Raw genomic sequence first — 18901 nt, 5'->3', positions numbered from 1 at the left:
CATTGCACTCTTACCTGCATGCAGAGCAAGACCCCTATCTCTTAAAAAGTTAAAATAAAAAAAAAGAAAGACTGAATCTCTACTCCACTATTTTCCCGCCCAAACCTTTTCCCTCCATCAGTATTCAGACCAGGTAGAAACTTGGCAGGCTATGGTACAGATGATATATTTTGAAGTAGCTCCATTACTGCCCAGTCCTATTACCTTCAACTCCTTCATGCTGTATACATTATCAGTTCATTCTATAATCCTGTATCTACTCATGGATCAAAATGCACAGAAATTGCAAGGTAAGAAGTAAGATAAAACAGGGGGTCACACATCTACTCTTAAGAAGTGTATTCTGAACAAGAAAAATGCCTCAGTTAATGCTAGAAATTTAAAAACTTGTGGTGGCAATGAATGTTAGAGATTAAAAATGTGTTTGATTAGTTCAAATGATCAGGAAAGCAATTCATAAGAGATGTAAAAGATCCTACCTCAATTCAGACAGAGATATACTACATGAAAACCTTCCGGGCACTCAAATCACTTCTGAGTGACCCCTTCCGTGACTTCATTCATCACTGTATCTGACACAAAGTCCCCATTTTGTGATTGCTTCCTCCTATACAATTAAGGGTAGCATTCCAGGTAGGAAAGTGGATTTTGGATCACTGGACTTATTGCAACTATTAGAATGTCATGTTCTTCTTTTAGAGTATTGTTTATAAATTCTCATCATTTCCAAAATCCCAAATTTGAGCATTATAATATCTCCCAACTAGTTCAAAGTAAAATTGACCCTGACCACAAGAAGGAAGACAAAAATGTAGATAATAAGCTGTCCTAATTTGGATAAACTACAAAAGTCTGTAAGTTCCCTGTTCTGTAAAATGGGAATAATGATACTTTTACAGAGCCACATGATAATAAAATGAAATAAAGCACATAGTGCACCACTTGAAAGAGAATAAAATCTAAATAAAGTTGCAATTATTCTCACTAAAAGAAAATAAACTAAGAAATAATCATTTGATAGTATTCAAAGCAGTATTGAAATCACAGTATACGGCCTTAAACATGTTTTAGTATTTAACAATATGGAACGGAAATAAACTAAGCATTAAACTAGAGAAGTTAGAAAAATATATTAACCATAAAAGGTCAGAAATGTATTCATAGAAATTATTGCGTAAAAAAGAAAAACTGTAAAATTAATATAGTTTCCATGCTAATACTTTGAAACATCTCATTAAATGCAGAAAGTATTTTCCAGTCTCATCAATCAAACCAAGAAAACTCAAATCTACATTACCATATAAAAAGCATACAAACTCGGATTCTGAGGAAATTAATTATGAGAATAAAATAATATTTAATATTAAATTATACAATATCATTAATAATTTTCCTAGAAAACATTACAAGACTGTAACTGACACAAGAAGCAAAAAACTTGACTAATCCAATAACTGCTCCAAAGTCCACCTGGTTCTGTCAATTTCTACCATTGCTCATCCAGTCCATGGGTTGGTAAGCTTTTTCTGTAAAAGGTCAGATAGTAAATATTTTAAGCTTTGCAAGTCATTCAGTCTCTGTTGCAACTACTCAGTTTCATGATTGTAACTAACATGAAAGCAGCCATGGACACTAAATGAATGAGCTGGGCTGTGTTCTTGTAAAACTTCGTTTATAAAAACAAGTGAGAGTCCAGATTTGGCCTCGGAGCCACGACTTGCAGACTCTTGATCTAGTCCTAGTTACTACCATCACGCTGCTAAATTATATCCATAATCTCCCAAATAGTTTGCTTACATCTACTCTGCAAAGCAGCACCCCTAACCAATCTGTTCTTCACAGTGGAGAAAGGCAAAACTAAGTAACAACACCCTGTTTCACTTTGAACATCTTTTCATATATTTGCTCTTAGGATAAAGGAAGAAATGCATAAGAAAGCCCAGCCACCATCTGCTCCATACTCTGCTTCCTTTCAATTGCTTCTGCCTCTCTGCTCTCTTCCACCACAGGACTTCTGTATATGCTTGTTTGTCCATCTGGATGTTTCTACCTGTCCTCTTCCCTAATCAGCTCCTCCTAAGTTATACCTCAGCTCATGCATCACTTTCTCAGCTAATGATTCTCTGATTTATCTGCCAAATTCAAAACCCCTGGCTTTTCCTGGCACTATTCTGTTTGGGCTGCAATTTCATACGTATTTGTTATATTTGGATCATTATGCATATCTCCACTAGATTATATACCCTAGGAGGGCAGAAGGTATTCCTGGTCTGTTTACCATTTTGTCCTCGGTCCTAACATCATGTCTTTTATGTAACAGAGGCTCAATAATTATTAGTTGAATGAGCAAACAAACTAAAGAATGAGTAAGAAAATAAGTGAACCATGGGACAAATTTAAAATTCATCAAATAAAAACCTCTATAAAAGATTCCAGCGTCAATTACACAATGATTTGTTTCAACTTTTTTAGTTCCCAGGCTTTACTAACAATTCTAAAGCATAAAATATTTCAAAAGTCTACCCAATTTATTTCATAAAACTAGCATAGACATATTAAAACACAACAAGAAGAGCTGGAAATTGTCTTTTCACAATATTCTTTCTTGACCTCTTGATCCAATCAGCTATATCTTTTCCTCTTCTCAGACAATTTCAGTGCACATCCAAGACTGAAACTCACATGTTTAGGCAGCTTCACCTGGGTGGGATGGGGGGTTCTGAAGGGATGGGAGGGGAGAAGGCGGATGGTTTATGAGAAAAGTGGGTCATTGATGTCAAATGTTGATATTTCCAATTAAGTAAACCTCTAGTCATGTACTTGTATTATTAAACATGTATTTATAAATAAAGTAATACTGAGATTATAAGACTAGGATAGATTTTTATCTCTCCAGTTCCTTTGAGAACAATAACAGGCTGATCTAAGAATAGCTAGACAGAACAATAGAACAAAGGAGGCCTGCATTTTATATTGACCTATATAAGAATTCATTTTTAAATGAAAGGGATTTAACAAATCTGTGACAAAATAAGTAAGTATTCAATAAATAGTGCTGGATAATTGATATCCTATTAAGAAGAAAGTAGGAATTTCTAATTTGCACAATAATCCAAGTAAATTGTAGTTAAATATAAAAGATGAAATTGTAAAACAACCTGCAGATTTTAAAATGGTAAATATTTCATTCACATCAAGTTAAAACTTCCTAAAGCATAAAAGTACTGATAGAAATAGCAAGTTAAAATGATATAAAATGATATAAAATATCCATGTACATACATATATATGTGCATGTGTATATAAATGTGGGTATACACATACATAATAGATTAAAAGATGAAACAAAAAGTGAGACAAGTATTTTTAACAAATGCTGTATGGCAAAGGGTTAATTTCCTTAATATGCAAAGAGATCTTAAATTATTTAAACTTAAGGGAAAAAGAGGCAAAGAGCACCATCCAATAATTTATGAATAAAAGAAGAAATTTAAAAGTTGCTGACACATATTAAAAACAAATGTCCAATCTCACTAATGTTATAAAAACAGCCAATTTAAACAGTAATGAGAGATCATTTTCAGATGGAAGATTGGCATCTTTTTTCTTTTCTTAATGACAATTCTCAGTGCTGATGAGAGTGAAGTGCAATGTTTACTTCCATTTATGGTTAGTGCTAGTGTAAGTTGATAAGCACTAAAGAAAGCAAATTAGGAAATAAAAGCTCTTAACATCATACTACCTTTTCTAGGAATTTATTAATGTCCAATGATATTTATTGCAGGGTTATTTGTAATAGTGAAATTTTGGAATGGCCTAGATAATAGTAATTTGATAATGGTTAAATTAAATCATGTGTTCCCTATGACAAAAATATGCATCCATTCCAGTTCATGCTAGTGAAGTCTACTTCAATGTCATAGGAAAATGTTCATGACTGAATCAGGGTATAACAGTGCATGAGCTAATCAGTATTAAAAACTTTATGCATTGTATGTTTACTGCGGCACTATGTACAATAGCAAAGGCTTGGAACCAACCCAAATGCCCATCAATGATAGACTGGATAGAGAAAATGTGGCACATATACACCATGGAATACTATGCAGCCATAAAAAATGAATGAGATCCTGTCCTTTGCAGGGACATGGATGAAGCTAGAAGCCATCATTCTCATCAAACTAACACAGGAACAGACAACCAAACACTGCATATTCTCACTCATATGTGGGAGTTGAACAGTGAGAACACATGGACACAGAAAGGGGAACATCACACACCAGGGCCTGTCAGGGGGTGGGGGACATGGTGAGAGCATTAGGACAAACACCTAATGCATGCAGGACTTAAAACCTAGATGACGGGTTGATAGGTGCAGCAAACCACCATGGCACATGTATATGTATGTAACAAACCTGCACATTCTGCACATGTATCCCAGAATTTAAAGTAAATAAATAAATAAATAAAACTGTGTGTGTGTGTGTGTGTGTGTGTGCATGCACGCGCCTGTTTATTGTGGAAAGAGAGTGACTGAAAAGAAATATACTAATATACCAACAACACATCATTCTGGATCATAAAAATAAAATTCTTTTGTAGATTGATTTTCCACATTTTATTAAGGGTCATTATGTTTTACAATCAGAAAAACATGTATTCTAAAATTACAGAAAATTGCAGCTTCATGATATATTTTCAGACATAGCTTGCCTTTCCTCTTTTTACTCCCTTTTCTGCTAGTATAAATTAGTCCATAAAAGAGAGAGGAAATAATTAGTGAATTCAGATAATGATCTATTTCTGATGTTTGTATCATAGTCCTTTTTCTTTTTTTTTAACATCGAGCTCATGCTTTTGCAGTTATGCTTGGAAAAGAGACTCTATCATGAATCATGCATGTGTGATACTTCTCTTTATCAGACAACAATATTTAACCATTATCTTTCCAGATCCAATTGAAAAAATGTCACATCTCCACACAATATATATTTTGCTTCACACAGTAGAAAGCCATGCCAAGGTTATCAGGAAGAAGCAGCAGTTTGGGCAGATAAGGTTTTGGTGCACATTGGTGGGTAAATGTACCAGTGACAATTAAGACTCTATACTGTGAATGAAGAACTAGGTCTCTATTAGTTTCTTTAATTCTCAACTCAAGATAGTCCAGAATGCTCAATTTACTGCAAAATAAAACTAACTTCCCAGGTATCCCAAAGCCTTGTGTTTCAAGACAAGTTTGAATCTGAGCTCTAGAAAAATCTTAAGAAGTGGGGATGTTGTTGTGTCACTTAACTGAATTAACTCTATATTTGAAATCTTCTGACATACACTGTCTTTGCAGCACAGTATTGGACCTCAGTCTTATCATTGCCTTTCAGATTATATTTCTATTTATTAACAGTTCCCAGATTTGATTTTGATTTAAATGTCAAAGAGAAACAGAACTTCTCAACTTTTATCACCACAGCCTCCAGTATCCATAGAAGACACCTTTAACAACAAATGCCTATTACCGTCTTGCAGTGCTGTTATATTGCTTGGCACATTGGCATTCATTCCTTGATACCTAAAGCCCTTCACAGAATAATTCAGCTTTCTGGATGAAACTCATGCATAGAGGAAAGAAACCCCATGCTTTGGAACCATCCTTTCAATCTAGCCGTGACGGGAGCACATACTAAAAGAACATCATTGTGGTTACAGGATGTGACCCTGTAACTTCTTTTAACCCAGATGAGCCTCTTGCTCTGATAAAGATTATTTTCCTCCAGAACAGCCGATGGGAGACTCCACCTGATCGGAGACCCCAGCTAATCCTAGTCCCTGGAAATAAGAATAAGCAACAATGACCAATGTTGACTGAGCATTTGTCCAAGGCTACACAAAGTTCTCACAATAATGTATGCATCACAACTCACTTAATCTCACAACAACCCTAAGGGTTTGTTGGTATTATTATCTCCATTTCATATGTGGGGAAACAGAGGCATGGACACAGAGACAGTAGTACTACCACTTGAATTTATTTACTGACAAAAATTAATTGTATTTCTACATTGTAGAAAAAATGGAAAATAAAACCTTTTTTAAATATTTAAACATTTATATGTATTATTAAACAAAATATTAGGGAGTATTTTAATAAAAACATGCAAGACCTCTAGAATGAAAGATTAAACTATTGCTAAGAAAAATTAAAGAGAACCTGAATAAATAGAGAGATACACCATGTTTGTGGCTTTAAGGACTTAGTAAGTATTTACTTTTTTTAAACTTCTAAGTTCAGGGATGCATGTGCAGGTGTGTTACACAGGCAAACTTGTGCCATGGAGGTTGTCGTACAGATTGTTTCATCCCCCAGGTATTAAGCCTAGCACCCATTAGTTATTTTTCCTGATTCTTTCACTCCTTCCACCGTCCACCTTGCAATAGGTCCCAGTGTGTGTTATTCCACTCTATGTGTCCATGTGTTGTCATCCTTTAGCTCCCACTATCAGAACATGTGGTATTTGGTTTTCTGTTCCTGTGTTAGTTTGTTAAGGATAATGTCCTCCAGCTCCATCCATGTCCCTGCAAAGGACATGATCTTGTTCTTTTTTATGGCACATAGCATTCCATGGTATATATGTACCACATTTTCTTTATCCAGTCTACCATTGATGGGCATTTAGGCTGATTCCATGTCTTTGTTATTGTGAATAGTGTTGCAATGAACATATGTGTGCATATGTCATTATAATAGAATGATTTATATTCTTTTGGGTATATACCCAGTAATGAGATTACTGACTCAAATGGTATTTCTGTCTTTGGGTCTTTCAGTATTTTCAAGATGTCAATTTTAAAAATTGATCTATGAATTGCAATTTATCACAATCCCAGCAGGATATTTTGTAGAAATTAAAACACTGATTCTAAAATTTATATCAAAATGCAAAGGACTAGGGTAGCCAAATAATCTTGTAAAAACTCAAGTTGGAGAACTAATATTCTCTGATTGCAAAGCTTACTGCAAACCTATAGTAATCAAGACAGTGTTGTATTAGTATAAGAACAGACCAATCAGTCAATGAAACAGAAGAGAAATATCAAAGAGAAACTTACAGTTACACAGCCAATTACTATCTACAAAAGCACCAATGTAACTCATTAGACAAACATGAAACTATAGGGTAATGTCTACTCTTGTTGTTGCAGCTATGGCTACAGCAGAACTCACTGTATCAGCTTTTGAGGTAGGAAGGCACCAGCAACTCTCTGGGAAAGATGCAGGTTTAGCTCAGTTTAGAACCCAGGTCTTTATGACACGGTCAACTATATCCTAAGTTTGACTTGCAGTATGGGGACATTATTTAATCAAAATATTCTAGACTAAACTCAAAGAAATAACTTTTTGTTTTTTATTTCAGTTAGCAAAATATTTAATAACTGCCATCATTCTTTATCATGAAACAAAAGCCACAAAAGCATGAAAAAATACTAGCTTCAAAAAAATGAATTGAGAAGTGTTTACACCTCTTCTGTTTTCTGAAAAAGATTGGGTAGAATTTGTGTTAGGTCATTTTAAAATGTTTGCTAGAATTCTCCAGTGAAACCATCTGAACCTAAAGTTTTCTTTTTTGGGAAGATTTTTAAAGAACAAATTCAATGTCCTAAATGGTATATGACTATATAATCTTTCTTCATTGAGTGGTAGCAATGTGTGTTTTTTTAGGAGTTGGTCCCTTTCATCTACGTTGTAAAATTCATTTATGTACAGCTGTCCATACCATTCTTTATTATTCTTTTTATTTTTGCAAGGTTTGTAGTGATATCTCCTGTATTTCTAATACTGGTAATTTGTGTCTTCTTTTTTTTTTCCTTTGTCCATCTTACTAGAGGTTTGTCAACTTTATGCATCTTTTCAAAGAACCAACTTTTAGCTTTATTATTTTTCTCTGTTGTTTCTGTTTATAATTTCAAGATTTCTATTATTATTTTTATTATTTTTTCCCTCTGCTCATTTTGGATTTATTTTGCTTTTCTTGATCAAGATTCTTGGGGTGGCATCTTAAATAATTTATTTAAGACTTTTTCTCTGTTCTAATATACACATTTAGTGCTATATATTTTCTTCTCACCACCACTTTCGCTGTGTCCAACAATTTGATATGCTGTATTTTCATTTTCATTCAGTCCAATTTTTAAAAAATTTCCCCTTGAAACTTTCTTTTTGACTCATAGGTTATTTATGTGTCGTGCTTAATTTCCATGCATTTGGAGATTTTCCTATGTTTTTCTTATTTATTTATAGTTCTAGTCCATTACACTGCCAATTATTTTAAATTTGTTGAGGCCTGTTTTATGATTCAGGTGTGGTCTAGCTTAGTATATGTTCTACAGATGCTTGAAAAGAATGTATATCTGTTGTTATTGGGTGGGATGTTCTATAAATATGAATTAGATCCTGTTGGTTGATGGTGTTGTTTAGTTCTTCCATATTCTTTCTAATTTGTCTAGTTGTTCTCTCAATATTGACAAAAGGAGAGAGAGAGAGAGATCAAAGTCTCTTACTATAATTGTGGATTTGTCTGTGGCTCCTCACGGTTCTATCAATTTTCGCTTCACATATTTTGCACCTCTGTTGTTTGGTGTGTACACATTTAGGATTGCATGTCTTCTTGATGGATTGATCCTTTTATCATTATATAATGTCTTTCTGTGTCTCTGGTAATTCTCTTTGCTCTGAAGCCTACATTTTCTATTATTAATATACTCACTTCTGCTTTCCTTTGATTAATATTTGCATGTTATATCTTTTTTTATCCTTCTACTTTCAATCGCCTATGTGGTTGTATTTGAAGTCAGTTTCTTATAGATACTACAAATATAGTTCACATTTTCTAATGCACTCTGCCAGCTTCTGTTTTTTAATCTATTTAGATTATTTGCACTTAATGTGATTATTTAAATGTTAGTGATTAAGTCTGATATCTTGTATTTCATTTTCTGTTTGTTCTCTGTTTTTATTTTCTTTGATTTGATTTTTTTTCCGTGACTTCTGGTGAGTTGCTTGTACCATTTAGAGAATTCCATTTTGATTTTTCTACAGTCTTTTTGTGTATTTTTTAGTGGTTACTTTAGGTAATATTATGTGTTTATGTCTGTGTATCAACACACAAAGTACACAAGTGTCATCATTTTACCAACTCAAATGAAACGTAGAAACTGGATCTTCCTTTGTATTTTTAAACCTCCCTTATTTATGATATTGCCTTAAAACTAAAGAGAAAAAGGAAAAACGATTGTATTTTCACATATTGTTGCTAACCATTTTCTTTCCTCTTGATGTTACAAAATTTCTTCATTTATTATTTTCTTTCTGTTTATGCAATATCTTTTAGCCATTCTTTCAGGGTAGGTCTACTAGTGACAAATTCTCTTAGTTTTTCTTCATTTGAGAATGTCTATATTACCACTTCATTTCTGAAAGACATTTTTGCTTGATGTAGAAATCTGGGTTGACAGTTCCTTTTTTTTAGCACTTGAAGAATGTGGTTCCAGGAGAGAAATCCACTGTCAATAAAATTGTTTTTTCCTCTGTAGATAGGGGGTCATTTCTCTCCCACTGCTGTCAAGAGACTTTTTTCTATGTCTTTACTTTTCAGATATTTGACTGTGATGTGTTTTGGGGTAGGTCTCTTTGGGTTTATGTTGGAATTTCTTTGAATCTGTGGGTTTATGTATTTTGCCACATTTTCAGCTGTTAGTTATATGAGCACTTTTTTGCCCCACCCTCTTTCTTTCTTCCTTTGGGGACTCTGATGATACAAAAGTCAGGTCTTTTGTTGTTGTCCCATGGGTCCTCAAGTCTTTGTTCTTTTTTTTCCCCCAGCCTACTTTTTCTTTTTTGTTCAGACTGTGCAGCTATCTTCTAATACACTGTATTTCTATCTTCTATCTTCAAGTTCAGTAATTCTTTCCTCTGTCCATTCCATTCTGCTATTGAGCCCATCCATTGAGGTTTTTTATTGTGATTATTGTATTTTCAGCTCTAAAATCTCCAGTTGGTTTCAAGTATGTTTGTACTTGCTCATAGAAGCATTTTTTATAATGGCTGTTCTGTCAGATAATTCTAACATCTCTGCAATCTTAGAATTATCTATTTATTGTCTTTTTTTCATTCATTTCAAGATCTTCATAGTTTGGGATATAAAAAATAATTTTCAACTGAAGGCTTAACATTTGGGATACCTTGTAGTAGGCCCCGGCTCTTATATCAGTCTTCTGTTTTAGTGCTTCCTTCAAAACTGCTCCAGCGCTGAAAGGACTGGGGACAGCTTCTGCCTCATTACTGCCAGGTGAGAGGAGAAGTCCACTTTACCCACTCTGCCTTCACTGACACCTGTGATGAGGTCTCCTCCTTACCTCCGAGCATACATGGGGGGATTCCCCCCATGAGGCCTCCACCAATAGAGACCTGACTGGGAGGGGTAGGAGTGCTTTGCGACTTCCCCGTGTGCTTTCCACGGATGCCACAGGAGACGGCGGTGGCCTTATTCTAGGAGCAGTGGTGAAACACTACTCTCCACCAGGCCTCCTTGGTCACCGCCCGAGTGGTGAAGGGGCGAGGTCATCATTACTCCCAACGGGGGGATGGAAACACAGACTTTTCTCGTGGACTCTGCTGACACCATGGGGGAAGATCTCATTATCACCAGTGGTGTGAAAGTCCTACTTTCCTGCGTGGCCCTCTCTGGCCTCACCCCAGGGGGGTGTTTAGGTGCCTCATAACAGCCTTAGAGGACTGATGTCTATGCTCTTCACTTGGCCTTTGCTGACCTGGACGAGGCAGGAACCAGTTTTCTTCGTGGTGTCTGCTGGAGTATATTTGTTATTATCTAAGCTTTTCTTTCTACCAAGGCTGCCCATTTCCTGGTCCTACAGGTAGAAAGAGCAAGCCTTATTTGGAAGCTTTTTGTATGTGCTTTTTATTTTTTGGCATTTCCAGGTTGCCTACTTCTTCTGCTCCAAGTATGGAATATATGAGAGAAAAAGATATCCCAGGTAACTCACTACTGTGTCATGGCTTGGGTCCTCTGTCCTGAGTCTGTCTACCTTCTCTGCCTCTCAGAGTCTTAGGTTTGTTTTAGATATAATATATGAGGTTTTTAGCTATACTTAGAAGGTGGAATCCTTCCAACTTTCTGGAAGGGGTAGTTCTGGCGTCACCTGTTACAATAATCAAGCATAGATGTTTCAAAAAATAAAATCTAAATCAAATGTGGAAGGCTGGAGTCACTACTTTGAAATCCTAGCATTCTGAAGAAAAAGGTTTGAAATCACTGCTTTAACCATGCGAAAAATTTGAAAGGTTTTTAAGAGCAGAAGTAACAGGGTCAGACTTCCCTCAGAGTGAGATGCTGGGGCACTGTGTAAGATGCCCTGACCTGGGGAGATGCAGAGAAGCTGAGTCAGAGGCTCTTGTTAAAGTACAGGGTGAAACACTGAGGGTCTGAATGAAAGTGATAGCAGTCAGGACAAAAGGGAACTAATTGGGAGAAAAGAGAGTAGATTTAATAAAACCTGAGTAAAGGATGGATAAAAGAAGGAAAAATATGGGTGTTGAAGTCCAATTGTGAGGTCAAAAGTGTTAACATTCACTTATTCTGCAAGCATTTATTCATTGTCTATTCTGTACTCTGGGCTGAATTCTGGGAACATAACGATGAATACGTAACATTCTTGCCCTTTAAAATATAATTGTGCCAGAGATATAAAAGCAAATAACTGCAGTATGTAAGTGCTATCAGTTGTCTTGGCCTGATGTAAATATTTGTTGTTGCTTTTGTTGTTTTAATCTTTATTGGTGGAAGTTTAAAAACTGATAATATGTCAGTAATCTCAGACATTAAGCCATTAGTTAATCTCTGAGCCAAAAGGCTCTGTAGTTTTGGGGAAAAGATTAGAACAAGACTCATAATTCTGCAAACAAAAGCCAGAGTCTTCTTTTACAACCCAGATGTTTGGGACACTGAGCCTCATGAGGGCTGTTCGGCATGACAGATCTCACACAACCTGGTTCCTGTTTTATGTACTGTAGGCAAAGCCTTATTCCTGTAGAGCTTTCAATGAGAATTTTTTTTCCCTGTCTATAGATTTAAATTATAAGGAAACTACGAATTATTTTCTGTGAACACGGAAAGAGGAATGTTCTTGTTAAGCAAGTGCTCATGGAGATCAATAACAAGACCTGGAAGATAACAGGAAACTCTGTCTCTTGTTTACAAGTGAAACCATATCAGTGGGATTCTGTCTAACTCAACCCAGATTGTCCTGGTGATACTCCACATGGGTATTGAAAAAGTGAATATCTCAGTAAACACTGATGTTAAAGAATAAATTCTTTAAATTGTTGTCCTAGTAAGGGCCACCAATGAAAATGGCATCTCTTCTCTGAATGGACCTTATAATAGCACTGTCAGCCACCTTGGGAAGATGCTTAACATGAACATGAAGTAAGGCCATGGCCTGGAGTAAGGGAGGATTTCCAGGAGCTGAACCTGAAATCTGAGCCACAAGCATGCATGGAAGTTGCTCATTTGTAAAGGGGCCTGGCCTCAGCCCTGGAGATATTCCCAGAGCCAGGCATAGGGGCGCACCACAGAGAAGCTTAAACATGGGTATGCATAGGTATCTGGCTAGAGCCACATCTACTAATAGCAGATGTAAGTTCTACTCACCTTCTGTTACTCCCAGCATATATTTTGGGAAATCTCAACTGTGGTCTTGATTCTACAGTGTTACAGAAAATCAAGATGTACGCCAGATCAATCTTTGGGCAGAACAAAAAAGTAGGGTACAATCTCCAGTCACCCAAGGCCACAGCGCCACTTCATGGCTAGTGTTGGTTTAGAACAACACAACCCTAAAGAAAATGGTCTAAGCATGACTGTGTACAACATACCTCTAAACATGGAGGTGAGGGAGAGAGTTATTGAATAGTTAACATGGAAGGAGCAACTGGGAAACACTATTTGAGTCACATGGGTCTTGAAAAAAAAATCATTATCTTTCAAATTTTATGTAATCATGGGGAAGAATTTTCTCTCTTCTTTTTTCTTTTACTCTCTTCATTTTCCTTTTCATCTTTAGCTTTAGCGGCTAAAGATGAAGACCGCTTTAATTTACTTTTCTCATACTTTCAATAGATTGTTAGAATCTCCAGAAAAATTTAAGAGTCACATGAGGTTCAAAAGTAAAAGATACACCATGGGAAGAAACCAAAATAGGAATATCTCAAAAGCTGTAACAAAGAAGCAATGGCAATGGTTAATCTCCCCAAATGATGGGTATTCTACCCTTTCATGACAAATAATTCTTCTAGCCAGCAGTTGTTATAACTGTCCCTCATTGTAGAGAATGGCACATGATTTAGAATCAAATTCTGCTTTTGAAAATGTACAATAGAACTGATTATTGTTCATCAAATTATAAAAAGTAAAGCTACAGAGAACCTAATGAACATTTAATGGCTCTTTTAGAACTTGACAGTTGAGCTAGCTTTGTGCAGACTAAATAATTCCTGTGGGGGAAGAGGAGCAGGGACTTCTATGAATTCAAGTGATTGACAGTATTGTTAGAATTAAGAGTATAAACCATGTGGAGAAGAGGAGGGAGGATAAAAATAGAATGTAGAACTCTCTGTCAGCAATTTTAATTTTGGAGTAAGGAAAATTCAAAGGAAAGTGTGGAAAGATGGATGCTTTATACTAATAATATATAAAATTGGTTAAATTTTTATAATGCATATGCTGTGTAAATTCACCACTGCACCATTTATATGGTGTCTAGAATTTGCTTGTAATCTCTCAAGACCTATGACAAGATTCTCTGCTTTTGCATATGCTGTGTCATATACCTAGAATATTCTTTCTCTGCCCCTTTAACTGGCTGAGGACTACTCATGTGTTGAGAAGTGTTTCTAGTTTCTTCTTTAACATGACATCTGAGAGGTTAAATACAGAAATGGACAATGGCTAGTTTGAATGGACAATTGCCATATATGAATACAGAACTCTAACTCACAACCTCTGTATCACCAGTCCAGGAAGTCAGACCACAATCTCAGCAGCCATGGGCCCAAAATAGGCCTTAGGCAATAACTACCCCACCATCCAATTCAGGACCAATAAGAGAAAGCCAACTATTTTCCCTAAACAATCGCATAGGATGCCCCACTTCTGGTGAACCCACTTCCAGCTCCCCATACTAACAGCTTCCTTTTTTCACCATGAAGCTTTCTCAATCTCCTGTCTACCTTTGAGTCTCTGCCAAACAAGAATGATGATGTCTGACTTCCCTGCTATAACAAGTTCTGATTGAGTAGCTTTTGTTTGTTCTCATTTATGTGTTCATTTATTTTCATACATTCTTGTTTGTCCTCTTCCTAGCATCAGTATCAAAGGATTCAATCTTAAGTCACATTCACAAGTAAGGCTGGCTTATGTTATGGAATCATAATATTTCTCAATTTAATAAAGCTTCAGCAAAAGTACAACAAACTGTGGATCTAGTCTATATCTTCATCATATGTTTTTAGTTTTCAGCATAAGATTCTGTACATTTTTTTAGATAAATACCTATTTCAATTTTTGATGCTATTGCACGTTGTACCATGTGTCAAACTTAAATTCCCAATTGTTCATGTTAGCATACAGAAATATGATTGATTTTTGTGCATTTACTTGTATTGTATGACCTTGGCAAACTCACTAATGATTTCAAAGTTTTTGTAAATTCCTTGAAATTTTTATATTTGTTGCCATAAAATACTACAGTAATTCAAACATTTTGATGGTATCCTTACAGATTTTCAAGTCAAATGTGGGAGAAGCCACTCTAGTCAATCAGTTTCAAATACTTGTAGAGGTACAAATATCTAATAAATTGCTATTTTTTTCTATTGTCTTTATGATTGTCAAAGACATATACTGTGTCCATGGAATGGAAGATTTAATATAATTAAACATCATTTTTACCCCACCTTGATCTATAGAACAAACAATACAAATCAGAATCCTTGTAGATTATTTTGCAGCTATTAGCAAGGTTATTTTAAAATGTGGAATGGCAAATGAATTAGAACAATTTTTTAAAAGAAGAAAAACATTGTAGGATTCACCCTACCTGATTCAAGACTTACTACAGTAATCAAAATGGTATTATTGAAAGAATAGGCTTATAAATCAACGGGATGTAGTGAAAAGTGCAAAAGTGGATCCATACAAATGGCCAATTGATTTTGGCAAAAGTACAGAAGCAATTCAATGGTGCTTAACAATTGGGCATCTATATGCAAAAAAATGAAACTCATTTTGTAGTTTATACCTTATATAAAGACTAGCTCAAAATGTATTATAACCTAAATAAAATGTAAAACTATACACCTTTTGGACAAATACATACGAGAAAAATCTTTGTGACCTTGGATTAGGCAAATAATTCTTAGATATGACACCAAAAGTATAATCCATAAAAGAAAAAAATGATAAATTGACTGTTAAGAGAAGTAAGACTGTTAAGGGGAGTAAATGACAAATCATAGACTGGGAGAAAATATTTGCAGATCACTTAATTGGCAATGGACTTGTATCAGAATATAGAGAAATGTATAAATATAACATAAACAATCCAAGTTTTGAAATGGGCAAATAATTTGAATATCCACTTCACCAAAGAAAGGAGATTTATGGATAGCAAATAAGCAAGTGAAGAGAAGTCTCACATAATTAGATGTTAAGGAATTGCAAGTTAAAAACAATACACGTCTATTAATAAGACTAGCTAAATTTAAAAAAAGCTGGAAATGTCAACTGCTTTCAAGGTGGAGCAACTGGTACTCTTACATGTTGATGGTGGAATGCAAGAGGTCTAACTTTGGAAACTCATATGTTAGTTTCCTACAAAGTTAAATGTATACTTGACATAAGACCCACAACCCAACCCCTCAAGTATTTACTCAACAGAAATGAAAACTAATGTTCACACAGAAACCTGTCTGTGAATGTTTCAGCAGCTTTATTCATAATTGCAAAAGACTAGAAACAACCCAAATGCCCTTCAGCTGTTGAAATAATCTTTTAAAATTGTGGTACATTCATGCAATGGAATACTACTCAGCGATAAAAAGTAACAAACCCCCAGCAATGTGGATGAATCCAAATGTCTTATACTAAGTGAAGGAAATCAGACCCAAAATGCCACAAATGCATTATTTCATTTATATAATATTCTGGAAAAGGGAAAATTACAGAAAGAGGGAAGAAATCAGTGGTTGCCAATGGGTTAGTGATGGTGAAGAGATTGACTATGAGGAGAGGCAGAAGAGTATGCTTTGGGGGTTGACAAAATCATTCTGCATGGCCAGACGTGGTGGCTCATGCCTGTAATCCCAGCACTTTGGAAGGCTGAGGTGGGCAGATCACGAGGTTGGGAGATTGAGGCCATCCTGGCTAACATGGTGAAACCCTGTCTCTACTAAAAATACAAAAAATTAGCCGGGAGTGGTGGTGGGCGCCTGTAGTCCCAGCTACTCGGGAGGCTGAGGCAGGAGAATGGCATGAACCCAGGAGGGAGAGCTTGCAGTGAGCCGAGATGGCGCCACTGCACTCCAGCCTGGGGGACAGAGCGAGACTCCATCTCAAAAAAAAAAAAAAAAATCATTCTGCATCTTTGTCATGATGGTGGTTATGTGACTGTATGCATTTTTCAATTCTCATAAAATTGTAAAACAAAAATGTGAATTATACTTTATTTAAATTTAAAAACTAATTAAAACTTATTTTTTTTGTAAGCTATTAATGTGATTGCAGCATAAAGGAAGAGGGAGATGACATCACTACACTGGGTTTTGGTCTTGGCTGTCACTTAAACCATTCGGTCCTAGATGCAATGCTTACGAGCCATAAACAAAGTGGGAAGTTTCAAGTAACAGTTCTCAGAATGTTGAGAATGGTCCCTCTTTTATGCTTCTTATGGGATATATTTCTACAACAGTTATATGCCACATAACAACATGTTGGTTAATGGACTACAAATAAAAAGATGGTCCCATAACATTATAATACCATACTTTTACAGTACCTTTTTTTTAAAGATATGTTTAAATACACAAATACTTACCATTGGGTTACAATTGCCTATAGTATTCAGTGACATAACATGCTACACAGATTTGTAGCCTAGGAGCAGTGGGCTACACTGTATAGCCTAGGTGTGTAGTAGGCTATATCATCTAGGTTTTTATAAGTTCACTCTATGATGTTTGCACAAAGACAAATTTAGCTAAGGTTGCATTTGTCAGAATGTATCCTCAGTGTTAAGCACCACATGACTGCAATCATTTTTGGCAAAAGAAAGAATCTGTCATGAGAGATCTGGTTCTCTGTCTCTGAAGGTGATCAATTAATCAGAAAAACCACTCTCAGGGAATTCTGAAGATAGGGGACTTGATGACCTTAAAATTCCTTCAAACCCCATGATTCCAAAATTCTATTAAGATGGGGTTAACGTGTTGTTAAGAAAGATAGATGTGAATAGCTGATATACGTAAAGGCAATAATTTCAAAAAGACGGTGGTGGGCTTGCCTAAAACTTTAAAAATTGAGCTTATTTGCCCGGGCATGGTGACTTATGCCTGTAATGCCAGCACTTTGGGAGGCCAAGGTGGGCAGATCATCTGAGGTCAAGAGTTCGAGACCAGCCTGGCCAACACGATGAAACCCTGTCTCTACTAAAAATACAAAAATTAGCCGGGTGTGGTGGTGTGCACCTGTAGTCTCAGCTACTCGGGAGGTTGAGGCACGAGAATTGCTTGAACCCAGGAGGCAGATATTGCAGTGAGACAAGATCATGCCACTGCACTCCAGCCTGGGAGAAAGAGAGAGACTCCATTTCAAAAAAAAATGAGCATACTAAAGTTTATAAAATACTTTTATGCATAAAAATTTATATAAATTCTACTGAAATTTGAGATTAAATTATTGAAATTTTTAAATATTTTCAAACTCATTTATGTCTGCTTCACATATTGTTATATCAATATTACTATTCAGTGGTATCATTCCACTTGATATTTAACATGGATATTATTGAATTTAGTTTTAACTTATTAAAATACATTAAAATAGTTTCATAGTTATGTGTTTAAAAAATTCTATTTTAAAGAAGAAACTTAAGCCTTTGTGGTTAATTTAACTATAAAGCTCAAAATAGCTGTCTAACTATGTTGGGTTACTGCATTATCCCCTCAGGATATACAGAAATGGATAGATTTTAAAACCTGCATTTTTTAAAATTATTCCTTATTACTCTTTTATCTCTATTAAGGCAGAATTGATATGTAAACCTCCAGAACTGCATGAGTATAAATTTCTGTTGTTTCAGAACACCACATTTTTGGTAATTTGTAGTGAAGGACTTAGGAAAGTAATACAGCCATGCAGGAAAACAATGGAAAAGAATTTGGGTTCATTTTCATCATCGTGCTTATGTCTTTAATTTTTTAAATCGTTATCTACATATCTTTTTTTATATTGAATATCCAGAGGCCAAACTTCATAGACAGTTTCACTTTATTCTCATCTTTATTTTACTGAAAGGTTATTTTAGATTCACTTGAATTTCCCTTAACAAATTACCTTCATTTTCATTTGGCCAAAATGACCCAGCCCAATTCTAAGGTAGAACAATCAAGATAAGTGGATGAACGAATATTTCAGAAGGAGAAAAATGCTCCCTACAAGCAAGGTTACTCTCTTTGTACTTCCCATTCCTAGACTAGGCAAAAAGATTTAATTTCTTTAGCATAAAATATATGAACATAAACACTTTGTCATTCTCCAAATGTCTTCCTCTT

Source organism: Gorilla gorilla, chromosome 17, assembly GCF_029281585.2.
Source record: "Gorilla gorilla gorilla isolate KB3781 chromosome 17, NHGRI_mGorGor1-v2.1_pri, whole genome shotgun sequence".
Taxonomy (NCBI): domain Eukaryota; kingdom Metazoa; phylum Chordata; class Mammalia; order Primates; family Hominidae; genus Gorilla; species Gorilla gorilla.
Note: the sequence above shows the minus strand (reverse complement) of the source record.